The sequence below is a fragment of the Cebus imitator genome, unplaced genomic scaffold (assembly GCF_001604975.1).
Source record: "Cebus imitator isolate Cc_AM_T3 unplaced genomic scaffold, Cebus_imitator-1.0 Scaffold301, whole genome shotgun sequence".
Taxonomy (NCBI): domain Eukaryota; kingdom Metazoa; phylum Chordata; class Mammalia; order Primates; family Cebidae; genus Cebus; species Cebus imitator.
Window position 1 is genome coordinate 291257 of NW_016107616.1, and position 12708 is coordinate 303964.

Consider the following 12708-nt stretch of genomic DNA (forward strand, 5'->3'; position numbering starts at 1 on the left):
ATACTACAATTTGCAATAATGGAAAGAAGGGAATGTGTCACCGAAATGATTATGTGTTGCAAACAAATAGAGATGGCTATGAACAAGACCAGGTTTCTCATATGACAGTAAGGAAAGTGATTCTACTAGAAGGAAATAAAACTTTTTCAGAAGGTTAATTTTGTTTCTATACCAGCAAAAGGCTATAATGAGTAAATTACACTAAAATTAAAAATTATTTTACCCTTTTTGGTGGTCTTTCCAAGTTTGTAACTGAAAGTTCATTTTGAACCATGTTAAATTTTTTGATTCCCAACATGAAATTGACAGTGTCACAGGTATAACTAATATGTTTCTGCCTATTGTAACTCCAATATACATAGCTGAAATCATAAAATATAATCACTATTTCTTTTCAGGAAGAGTTTCAGAAATTATTCATGTCTGTATATGCATTTTAATAATTCACAATTATGTGAATGTATGTAAGCATATGCGTCCTATAAGGAAATGTGTCAAAAAGTTTAGCTTTTTCAAATATATAGTTATTCTTGTGTCATTAATCTGTGTAATTACTAAAATACATAGAATATGTCTAAAGATAAATTTCTACTCAACTCTATGGCTATGATGTTAATGGCATTTTAAAATATGTTAAAATGTTTTTATTTCTTCTATTTCCTCTTTATTTTTTTTGACAGTCTAACCATTTTGATACAAAACACAAAAACACATTACAAAAAATCAGTAGGAATGTAGCCTATAGTCAAGTGTGTCTAAAAAGAAAAAACCCCAAGCTGTGCAATTTCTTAAAAAACTCTGCCAAAATAAACTTTTCTAAATATTTGTTGTTGTTGTTAGACATAACTTCAGGGAGAGGAAGCTTTCATTTCTGTGCTGGTAGCTGACAATGTGAGAGGTTAACACTACTCTCTTGCAAATGCATTGTGATTTTCTGTGAACTAATGACTGCTCTTTGCCTTATAGCTTTTCTTTCTCTCTTTTTCAAAAAAAATCAATTATATCAAAGTAAACTCAGCCTTGTTGCCTTAAGGGATTTACTTTACTTATAACCAAGTGAAATCTTTGTATTTGTGTGTTCATTTTTATAACCAGGTTTTGGGAAAGATCGATATGGAGACTTTATCAAGCTGAAACATTCCCCCAAATCCTCCTCCTCTGTCTGTCTGTCTCCCTCCACCTAAATTTTTTTCCGTAGTTTTTAAATTTAAATTTTATTTTATTTTTTAATGTTTTTTAGACAGAAAGGCTCAATTCTCTAAAAAGATTGATTCAAGACGTTCAGACCTCCAATTGATCTTTACATGCTAAGGATACCTTCCTACAGGCATGGAAGAAGTAGAACCTTCACTGCTTTTTCAACATTCCTGCCCTTTGTATAAACTGTCGATATTCCTGTATATTCATCTCTAAAAGCATAGCCTAGAATGGACCTCAGCCTGTCATAGAGACTATAAATTCATGAATGGAGACTAATCATAACTCTATTCGTCCAACACATAACACCACAACAAAATAAGAAAGGCAATATTTAGCAATTTAAAAATACTCTAACATTAGATCAGGGTTGCAACAATGTTTCATATTGCACATAGAATTAAAAAGTGACAAATATTTTATATTTGAAGCTACTTTAGGGATAAAATGCTTTTATAACTTTCAATGCACAAACATTATTTTCATAAGAAACATAGGTTATTGTTTATTACAGTTCACAACACAAACTACTTAGGAAGCTTAATAAAAACAAAATTATTGGTGTGTAGTTTATAGAAATGAAAGAAAACAGACAGGAGCATGAACCAGAGCAGTGCCTGTGATTTCAGGTAGTAACTCAACATTTGTCAGTTTTTGGCTCTGATAGCAGAAGCACACACATGTACACACACAAAAATTGCACACAATATTTTAGTGCCAATTACTTTCTCTTCATAGAACATTTGATTGAAGATTTAATTCCCAGGAGAAATGTTAATCTCGCTTAAATTAAAATGTATTACCTATTGCTATGATTAATAGTCCTATCAGAAACAGATTAAATGAAAGTGAGTGTTAAATCCACAAGACAAATGTGAAGAGCTGTTATCATAACAAGGGATAAGATTTTCCCACAAGCAAGACCAACAGATATGTGTGTTCTACTCATGGCCTGCCTGCTGGCACGTAGGTACACTCTTACTTACATTCCTAGAATTTTATAATATACCCCCTGAACATAATATATGCTTATTATAATATGCAATGTAAACATAAGTACAACATAAATAGAAAATATGACGTTATAGATAAGAATTTTAAAAATCATAGATATAAACTAAATTTAGTTATAGAGCAAATGCTTGGGTAAAAGAGTAATCATAATAGGTAAGATTAGACTTGAACAACTATGAACACATAGGAGAACAAATGATTTTAAAATTACATTTGATTTAGTAAATATTATGTATTCAATGACTTAATTGGGTTGAAAAAGTCAAAGGAATCGTGAAGCTATAATGTCAAATCTATTTTTGTATTTAGAAAAAATAAATTCTACTCATGCTTTATCCACTTAATAATTATATTCCTACTGGAAAACTTAAATTATCTAAATTTCTGTCTCCCAAGGAGAAACAGATAAACTAAGCCTATGTTACTATCTTTTCCTAAAATGAAAAAAAAAGTAAGTATGATGAAATTTAAATGATAAAGAGATGGATAAATAGCATAATGTGTTAAAAATTGAAAATAACAATCAGTATTGGTAGGTGAATATTTAGTTCATTACTGAGTTGATAAAACAGCCATGAGATTAAGAGGTGGAGTTAGAATTTTGGTTATGTATCTCTCTGCTTATCAAATAGTATCAGCATAACACCCCTTTTAGCATTAAAAAATGCTAACAGGCACATATATTTAAAAATCTCCATATAATGTGTTTTTTTGCTTTGCTTCTTGATTTAATTCCTTTGGACTCATAATATGCACATAAAACCTATTTTTTTTTTTTTTTTGAGACAGAGTTTTGCTCTTGTTACCCAGGCTGGAGTGCAATGGCGCGATCTCAGCTCACCGCAACCTCCGCCTCCTGGGTTCAAGCAATTCTCCTGCCTCAGCCTCCCGAGTAGCTGGGACTACAGGTGCGCGCCACCATGCCCTGCTAATTTTTGTATTTTTAGGAGAGACGAAGTTTTGCCTTGTTGACCAGGATGGTCTTGATCTCTTGACCTCGTGATCCACCCGCCTCAGCCTCCTAAAGTGCTGGAATTAAGGCGTGAGCCACCTCGCCCGGCCCAAAACTTTTAATTAATTTTATATTTGAACATCTCTGTTGATCCAGAAATAACCTGGATTATTTAAGCATATGCAAGATACTATATGCAAGATATATTTCTTGATACAGGAACACAATTTTGAACTTTATAACAGACAGGAGAACCTTCTCCTCTTGAGGTATTCTATTGAAAAGGGAAACAGGCATAGTCAATAATAATAGTAAACATAATAAATCATAACAAATATTTTAAAATTATAAATAATATAAAATTACAGAAGTAAAACAATGAGATGTTCTGAGGGAAATGGTTGCAGTATTAAATAGGGTGTTCACGATTGCACTCATTGAAGAAATATCAGTTGATCAAAGACTGAGAGGAATTGGATTAGAGGTAGGATATCTAGATGAAGGATGTGTGGAAGAGACAAAGCAGAAACTCTGAAACCCTAACAGGAACTGGGAAGTGATAGAAAACAAATTCAGAATTCACTTTGTTTGATTTGCTGGATGTATAAAGAAGAAGAAGCTAAATTGAAGCAAAGAAAAGAATATCTAATAAACGAGGTTATTCTATTTAAATTTTTTATAAAGATAAAATCATTTTGTGCTTGATAAGGCTAGGTGATGACTTTCCAGAGAGAAAGAAAGGAATGTTCTAATTCTGTGCCATGCCACTACCTTTTTGGACTATCTCAAGTGCCTTGAACGATATGATGCAGGTTTTAAACTAATTCATAAATATATCATTTTTTATTAAATATGCATGTAGGTAAATCCACTACAATACTCCAATGTATTATAAACATATTTTCCTATTTAAAAAATGCATACTAAAGCTAGCAAAAATAAGAATTATTTTTATGAGCCTCTAATAAAAAATTGAAAAGCTGGAAATCCTATTTCACCAGTTATTCTTTAACTGTTTTTGTTTTCTTTTATAAGCAAACCTGTAGAATGCTTCGCATAAAAGTTTGGCAAATCAAAGGTTGAGTGAAGTGTTTTAATTTTATAATAAAGGATTCTTTTAATAAGCAAGATGTGTATGTATTTTTAAAATCGACAGATCTATCACACCTTTTACTTTTGTGGCTGCGTTAGTTCCTGAACCTTCTATGTCCCATTCAAGACTAAAATAGAAGATAAACAAGTTTTTCATAATTTTTAATTCTACCTTTTCTCATGTGTCAGGCTCGCTTTAGAAAAATATGAATTTTTCACAATAATACCTAAAGAATACATTTTATGTTATTCTTATCAAGTGTAGCTACACCAATAAAGTAAGTATGTTAAAGAAAATGTATACTACTTGACAAATCATAGTAACATTGGCTCAATATTGTTGCAGCAAATACTATTTTAGACAAATTTAAAAAAAAAAAAACCTTTCCACGAAAACATTTTTAAAAATATATAGTTTCCTACTATGATATACATAAATTCCTTGATGGTCATTCCATATGACACATAGGGTAATGTCATATGGAGCTTCTGTACTTGTGTTTCTAGTGTTGATCCCAAATAAATACATTAAAAACCCCAAATGTGAAAGAAAGCTTGAGATCTGTTTCATCTTCTAAATTAAAAAGTTTAATTTCTAGACTTTGTTATTAGCATTTTGATTACAAAAGAGGTCTTTGGCTGGACATGGTGTCTCATGCCTGTAATCCCAGCACTTTGGGAGACCAAGGCAGGTGGATTATAAGGTCTGATAAACTGCCAGCAATAATATTTCACATAAGTAATCATAATTCATTGCTGAAAAATGTATTATGCTATATTTTCCATTCTATAGCAAATATTTGAGTTATATCTGTTTTTTTTTTTAAATAACTGCCATTGGTTACATTTGTAGTGTAAATTTTACATGGCTCATATGACCCATGTCTCTTGGTTAAATACCCAAAATTAAAATTTCCAAATTGTTTTCTAAAAGTGTTGTATTAATTTGTATATTAAAAATGTACTGAAGACCCTGATTCATCTACCCTAAGTCTAAGATACTTTATTGTCAGTCTCCTTCATTTTTGACAGTCAAGTGAACTAAAAATTGTAGCTTTTACTTATTATTTGCTTATTTTGCTTATATAAAATAGTAATAATTTCAGTCATTTTGTATATTTAGATTATTTCTTTATTCAGTTAAATGCCTGTTCACATTATTTATTCATTCTTTTTAGAAATGGATTAAATTTTATATCAATGTATGTAAGTCTTTAAGATTACTTATTAATTTATTGTTTCATAAAAGAGGTATGAGAAGGAAAAGTGTTCTGATATCAAAGAGTTTAACTAGGCCCACAGGAGATAATAGGCCTCTAATAGTTTCCGTTTTAGGAGAAATTCTTAACTAATAGTTGTTCTTTGCTCAACCTTGAGATCTTCGTCTAAGGAACCAAATAATTGTTGTTGATATAAAGAGGAGGGGTAATGAGAATTTGTGGTGGGAACAGATTTGCAGGAATAAATAACAATGAGGATACCAAGAGAAAGCACCTTTTGAATAACAAGACTGTATTAGATCTGATTTTACTAAATTGAGGCAACTATTTCTAAAATGGCTGTTTTCTAAAGTACCACCTTTACTTTTTGAATTTAATAAATTATTTTTGCTAACTTACTTGCTACCAAATATATTAATCTTGTAAAGAAAAGAAAAGCACTAATTTCTTTTCAATGCCTGCTGGAAAGCTATAATGATATTAAAGACTCTTGAATATTAAAATTAGTTTGGGTAATATAAATAATAATAAGATAGTCTTCAATCTAGGTCTAAGCCAGGCTGTTGAGAATCTGCTATAATTTCTTTTCACAGCAATTTTCTACACTTTATATCCAATAGATAAATACATGATCAAAAAGAATACAGGATTTGGCTCAAGATCCCCTTAAAAATCTCTCCCTTTGCAAGTACCTTTTATAAGTTAATTTTACCAGAGCATTCCTAGTACTTTAATTATAATAATTACTCAAATCTGAGGGTTATAACACAAAATTTTAAAAAAAGAATGAAACGCATTCGCTTAAAAAGAATGTTGGCTGCTTCTTTGTATTAAATTGCCCCAATAAAGAATAAATGGGCAATTCATAGTCATTTAATTAGGAGAAGAGTATTTTATTTTTGCCTCTTACATCACAACTTACAAAACAGTGACTTTAATGGTACTGCTCACTTAATTATGTCAACAATTAAGAGAGTATTAAATACCAACCTATAACTTGTCTTGTTGAGTTTGATTTATTTAACTGGTCTCCTTTGATTACAATAGATTCCTTTAAGTATTCAGATAGAAGCAATGATATAATAAAATAAAATGATAGAGATTCTGCTGTTTTGATTGGATAGTCTGTCATTTAATTAAAAATAAGATTAAAACTAAATTGTAATATGCAATTTAAATATAATTAATTTTATTTATAGTATATTATACTGTATTTGAAAATTCAAAGTTATTTCACTGAACTTGGACTTCGATTTTAGACACTCACTATTTGAGTTCTGTGTCCGATATTTCCGAACACAATGCCCCTAGGGGTATTTTTTAAATCTCTTACCAAAATGTAATCACTGTTATAAGGGGTATTAATTATATAACAGGAGCTATGACTTAAAATTGTGTCTCAACTTAGATTAAAACACAATAAAATACCAATCAATGGCAAGTTAATTACTTAACAAAAGTTGTCCATAATTATATATTTTTTTCTGCTTCTCCTACCATTATTTAACAGTTCTTTTGCATCTAAAATACAAAGGTAACCACATCAAATCTCTGCTTAAAACTCTGCAATCTGTTTTCATCAGGAGTGCATTGGTGGAGGATGAATTTGTTTGTACGAGATTGAGTCTGATCTTTCTGTCAAGAATATTTATAGCTTATAAAAATAATATTTACCAATATTTTTAACAATTTACTAAGATCTAGCCACTGTATTAAGCATACCATAGACATCAATTATCTCACTCAATATTGACAAAAATTATGAAATTATTAATAGCCTTTATTATCATTTTAACTGTGAACAAATTGAGATATTAATTAAATCAGTCCCTTTGTTAATAGGTGATGCAACATGGTTTCCTGACTTCAGCATATTTGGTTTTAACCCCTGATTTTTATTTTTATTTATTTTTTTTCCCATTTATTTATTTTATTGTATTTTAGGTTTTGGGGTACATGTGAAGAACATGCAAAATTGTTGCATAGGAACACACATGGCAGTGTGATTTGCTGCCTTCCTCCCCATCACCTACATGTGGCATTTCTCACCCTGCTATCCCCCCCCAGCTCCCCACCCCCCACCGTCCCTCCCCTATGTCCCCCCAACTGACCCCAGTGTGTAGTGCTCCCCTCCCTTTGTCCATGATTTTTAAAGGGAAATAATTACAGTAGAAAGATGTTTGTATGCTAGTGAACATGCATGCATGTTCAGCATGCAAGGTGGATTGACTACTTCATAAATGGCAATTGATCAAATAAGTAGGAGTCATACATGGAAATTATTTAAGAAATAAGTCCATAATTTAACCAATAAAAAACTATCTCTATACTTCTGTTTAGTCTGATAACCTGAGCTAATAAAGAAAGTATATTTTCTCATTTTACACCCAAAGAAATACAAAATCAAATATAACACATGCATTCATGCTAAAAACAGACAAGAAACATTTCCACATTCCAGACATTAAAACAAGATTGACAAGATATACTTAATCTGTATGAACCATCAGTGAATAGGAATTGAATGTAGGATTTAGAGTCTGCAATTACAATCCTAAAAAAGAATGGGTGATAGCTCTTTCTTTCCTTGAACGAGTAAAAGCTGGAACTAAACATAAAACTTCAATCCATTCACTTGTGAGTGAGCACGAGATTTTTTTAAATTATGCTATCTAACCACACACACACATACAAACACACACAGAGGCACGCCACACCCTTTTTACAGAATACCATGTGTATGGCTAAACTTTTGTCTTACTAGTTGAGACCAAAGAAAATAACTTCTGAGATTTTTAAACGTTTTGATTTTCTAAACAACTGGGTAGATGCTGGTATCATCTACCAAGCTAAAAAAATGCAAAAGATGTTCAGCAAAATCATAAACTCAGTTTTGTGGCCCCTGTGGATTTAGAGATGCCGGTGCATTGATTGCATTAGCTAAGGCTGTCATAACAAAATATTCTAGAAGGGGTGGCTTAAACAACAGAAAATCTTTTTTTAAAAGTTCTGGAGCCTGGGAAGCTAAAAATCAAGGTGTCAATCAATTTGGTTTCTTAGGAAGCCTGTCTTACTGGCTTGCAGATAGCTGTCTTTTCAGCATGTCTTCACATGGTCTTTTCATCAGCATGTGTGTGCAGAAAAAGAAAGGGCAAACTCTCTGGTGTCCCTTCGTATAATGGCACTAATTTCATCATGAGGATCCCACACCTATGGCCTCAAATAACCCTAATTACCTCCCAAAGTTTTTATCCCTAAATACCACCACATTGGAGATTGTAGTGGTAACATATAAATTTTGAAAGAACACAAATATTCAGTCCATAGTATCAATATACATTTTTTAAGAGAAAGTGTCTATTCATTGGCAAAGGAATTTTGTCTTTCCTCACCAATTTGTGCTCCATTAGTTAATATAAAGGCAATTCGTAAATAAACCAGAAACTCCGATTTTTTTTGTATTAATACATCCATTTAAAAAGAATCTGAATGCCCATTGTGTGCCAGTCACTGTCTTAAGCACCAATGACAAAATACACAAAGATCCCTGATCTGATGTGGTTTTCCTGGTAAAAAGAGAGATAATAAACAAGAAATATAATATATAAATAAATTAAATGATATGTTAAGATATGAAAACATATAGATAATTACAATTTGTGTGTGCAAGGATAATAGAACAAGGTCTTATAAAGAATTATCTTATTTTCCAGTGGTAGGTGACTAGACAAAAAACTATGTAGTAATGTGTCATGGATGGCAGAAATACATAGGAGATTGGAAGTACACACAAGGAGCTGAGACTGGCTCACTAGAACAAATAATAAATGCTGCCTGATCTGATCAGTGGTGCTGCAGAAGACGAGATGAGACCAGGGCATCCTTTAAGCTGAACCAACTTAAATTGCTGAATTATACAATTTTGAGTTAAATATGTTGTTTTTTTAAGCCATTAAAGTTTAAGTGGATTAATAGGCAGCATTAGCCACCTGATACACTTTTTTCATTCTGCCATAAAGAAATAATTAATTCTCAAGTGACCACAAACACTGAATTTACTACAAGATCACACATAACAACTTCTGTACCTTTGCTAATCTTAGTCTTATTTAGCCACCGAGCGATTATGGTAGCAGGGGACTAGGTGGTTGGAGGAGAGTAATGCAGGTTCTATTTTCTTTTTGTTTTACTCTTGAAGAATGTATGTAACATACTATTACATAGATAGCAGTCTTTCTTTAGTTATAATATCCATTGTTTGAACATCAACTCTAAAATTCTGAAATACAAATACATTATATGTACATATATGTATGTATATTGTGAAAGTTTGTGAAATAATATTCAAGTGGAAACATTTGCCATTTAGACAGTAAGTACACATTAAAGCATCTGGTTAATAAAACCCTCTGTTCTGGGTTCCTTTCCAAACATCTAGCATCTCTTTACTCCTCTACTGTCTTTGAAGCTTTACAAGTTTTTCAATTTTTTCTAAAATAATGTGCTTTCTTTAAAAAAATCAATGTGCTCCTTTTGAACTTCGTTCAAGAAGTTCAAAGGAGAATCAGAACCAGAATAGCACAATCACAGGAAATGTGAATTGCATACTTATTGATTCTTTTCCATGTGCTTTAAATGTGTTAATTTAGGTCACACCGTCCTCACAGTCATTCCACAGCACAGAAAAATTTATTATATCCATTTTACATAAAAGGACAAAGAAGCACACAGAGCTTAAATAACTTTCCTAGGCCACACAATTGGAGCAGATTTTGAATCTAGCTAATTTGATTCTAAAATCCCACTCTTTTCTCACTATGCTATACTGCCTATTTTAATCTAGCTTCTTTTTTTATGTATGTTTCTCTTTGAATATTATACCTACATATTCTATGGCTGGCAGGCGATAAGAAAGCTTTTTCTCTAAAATATTAATTCAGAAAAGAGAGAACTAATTAATTTTTGTTCCTTCATGGTACTTTATTAAATGGTCTCTAAATTTTTTTACTAAAATATTAAAATATTGTTTGGCACATATAGTATTATTTGACATAAACAATATTGTTTGGCATAATGGCCTTTGTTGAACAGCTCATAAACAAGTCTTTCATAATTAGCTTAGAAAGCAATTTGCTAAACAGATACTTTATCAATATTGGCAATGTAGAGTATAGGAGGAAAAGAAGCATAACTAATGTTAAGTGAAGCACTACCTATGGCTTCAACTAAAATGTTCATTAACATATTACATATAGTTTTAAAAACTCATATATCTCAAGTAAACTGAACAGAAGTGAAGGTGATTGCAAGATAGCTGTATTATGACTCCAAAATATCACTGTTTATTATGAGCCATACCCTGAAGAAAAAGGTATGAAGTTTGAATGCATTTTTTCATAAAAAAGGAAGTAGAAAATATTATATAATTGATTGCGTACATTTCTTTAAACTTATAATTTGTTATTACATTAACTAAATGATAAAGGTGTAAACTGAATTAATAGATTTACTATTTCACGTAACCATTTAATAATTGCATGTGTAATACAGCAAGTGATCACCCATGTGCATCATTTTGGCACATGCAATCTTAAACAGTTAGTGTTCATTTTGATTAGTTGGCATGTAAGCAGCACCCTTTTGGATTTTTGACTCTCTGACTCTTCTTGGTTGTTTCCTTTCCTGCTTGTCTGTTATGGTTTGAATCTTCTTTTTGGAAAGACAAAGAAAGAAGATTACCTTGATTTAAGAGTTTTACATAGACACATCTGAAATGGCAAAATAAATAAATGGATACATTATTTTGAAACTTAATTTTGAAAAAATGCATTTCAAGAATGCATTTCCACATTATTAATTACAGAGATGTGCAACCTAAACTTAGCTTAAAGCCCATAATAATATGCTATTCAATAGCTATAACAAAATTTATTACTATTATGGCAAATATAAATTATTTTTATGTATTTTCTTATACAAACTCTGCCATTACTTTAATATTTTTACATATATTAATATTTACTATGAAAGCGTTAATAAAATACACAAAGACACATGGTATGTCTATCAGTGGATTTATTTAATTCTAGTAGCTCTGGGGCAACTATGGGACAAATGGAGACATTGAGAACACAATTGGGTAGTGGAGGCTGGAGCCCATAAAAAAAAATCTCTAAAGTTGATTTTATTAGATTATTTTGTGAATGAGGGTACAACATATTAAAGAGTTTAAGGCATTTGCCCAAACTAATAGGTAGTGAATGTCAGAGATAATATTTAAATTTCTTACTTGTGTGATTTTAAAACAGATATATTCAACCACAATCCACTTTTAAATAATCTTGTTATACTAATATTAATTTTTATGTAAGATGTAGTCTTTCCAAAAGTCAGAAATGAAGTATCTGGACAGCTAGATTACATGTCAGAGAAAGCAAACAATGTAAACAAAGGGAAGGAAATATGGCTGTAGAACTGCATTTACCTACTTTTGCTTCCTGACATTTAAAAGACAACAGGAGATGAGGCTGGAAAAAATAATTTATGAATGATCATGCTGATAAGAGCTATCAGGCATTGTTTATCATGCAACAAAGAAGCACAATATAAAAATAAGTTATCTTATTGGATTTCACAGCAGCAATTACATGAAGTTATCACAATCCAAAGGCAAAAAAATTTAGTTCATGCTTAGGTTAGGTCTCTGTTAGCCAAACTAAACAAAGTTTCTCAATGATCATCTCTTAGTGGAATATATCAGAATTGAACTTTTGATTTTCCTTATATTTTATTAGATTATCTAATCACTCCTCTTTATACAACAAAGTTTATGTAGCATATAAAAACTTTTGATATAAGAAGTACCATAAAATGCATTATTTTTATTAAGCTACAAGATTATACCACCTGGAACTTGTTCATATTTCTAAAATAAACTCTTCTTACTTTTAAAGTCATATGTTCAAAACTTTTATACCAACTTATTAATTTCACAATTAAAACAGTTTCTTAAAAATTAAATATATTAGAGTACTTGGTAAACAAATAATATTCCCAAATTATGTCAAAGACACAGTTTCAGGAAGTTAAATTTGATTTAGTAAGTACATAACAAACACTCACCAAATATTCAAACATTCCTAGCAGTTGAAATTAACATTTTAAAATAGTTAAATATATCTCCAGCAATTTGGAGTTTTCAATATGGGGGAAAGTGGTGAGACATTTACATAA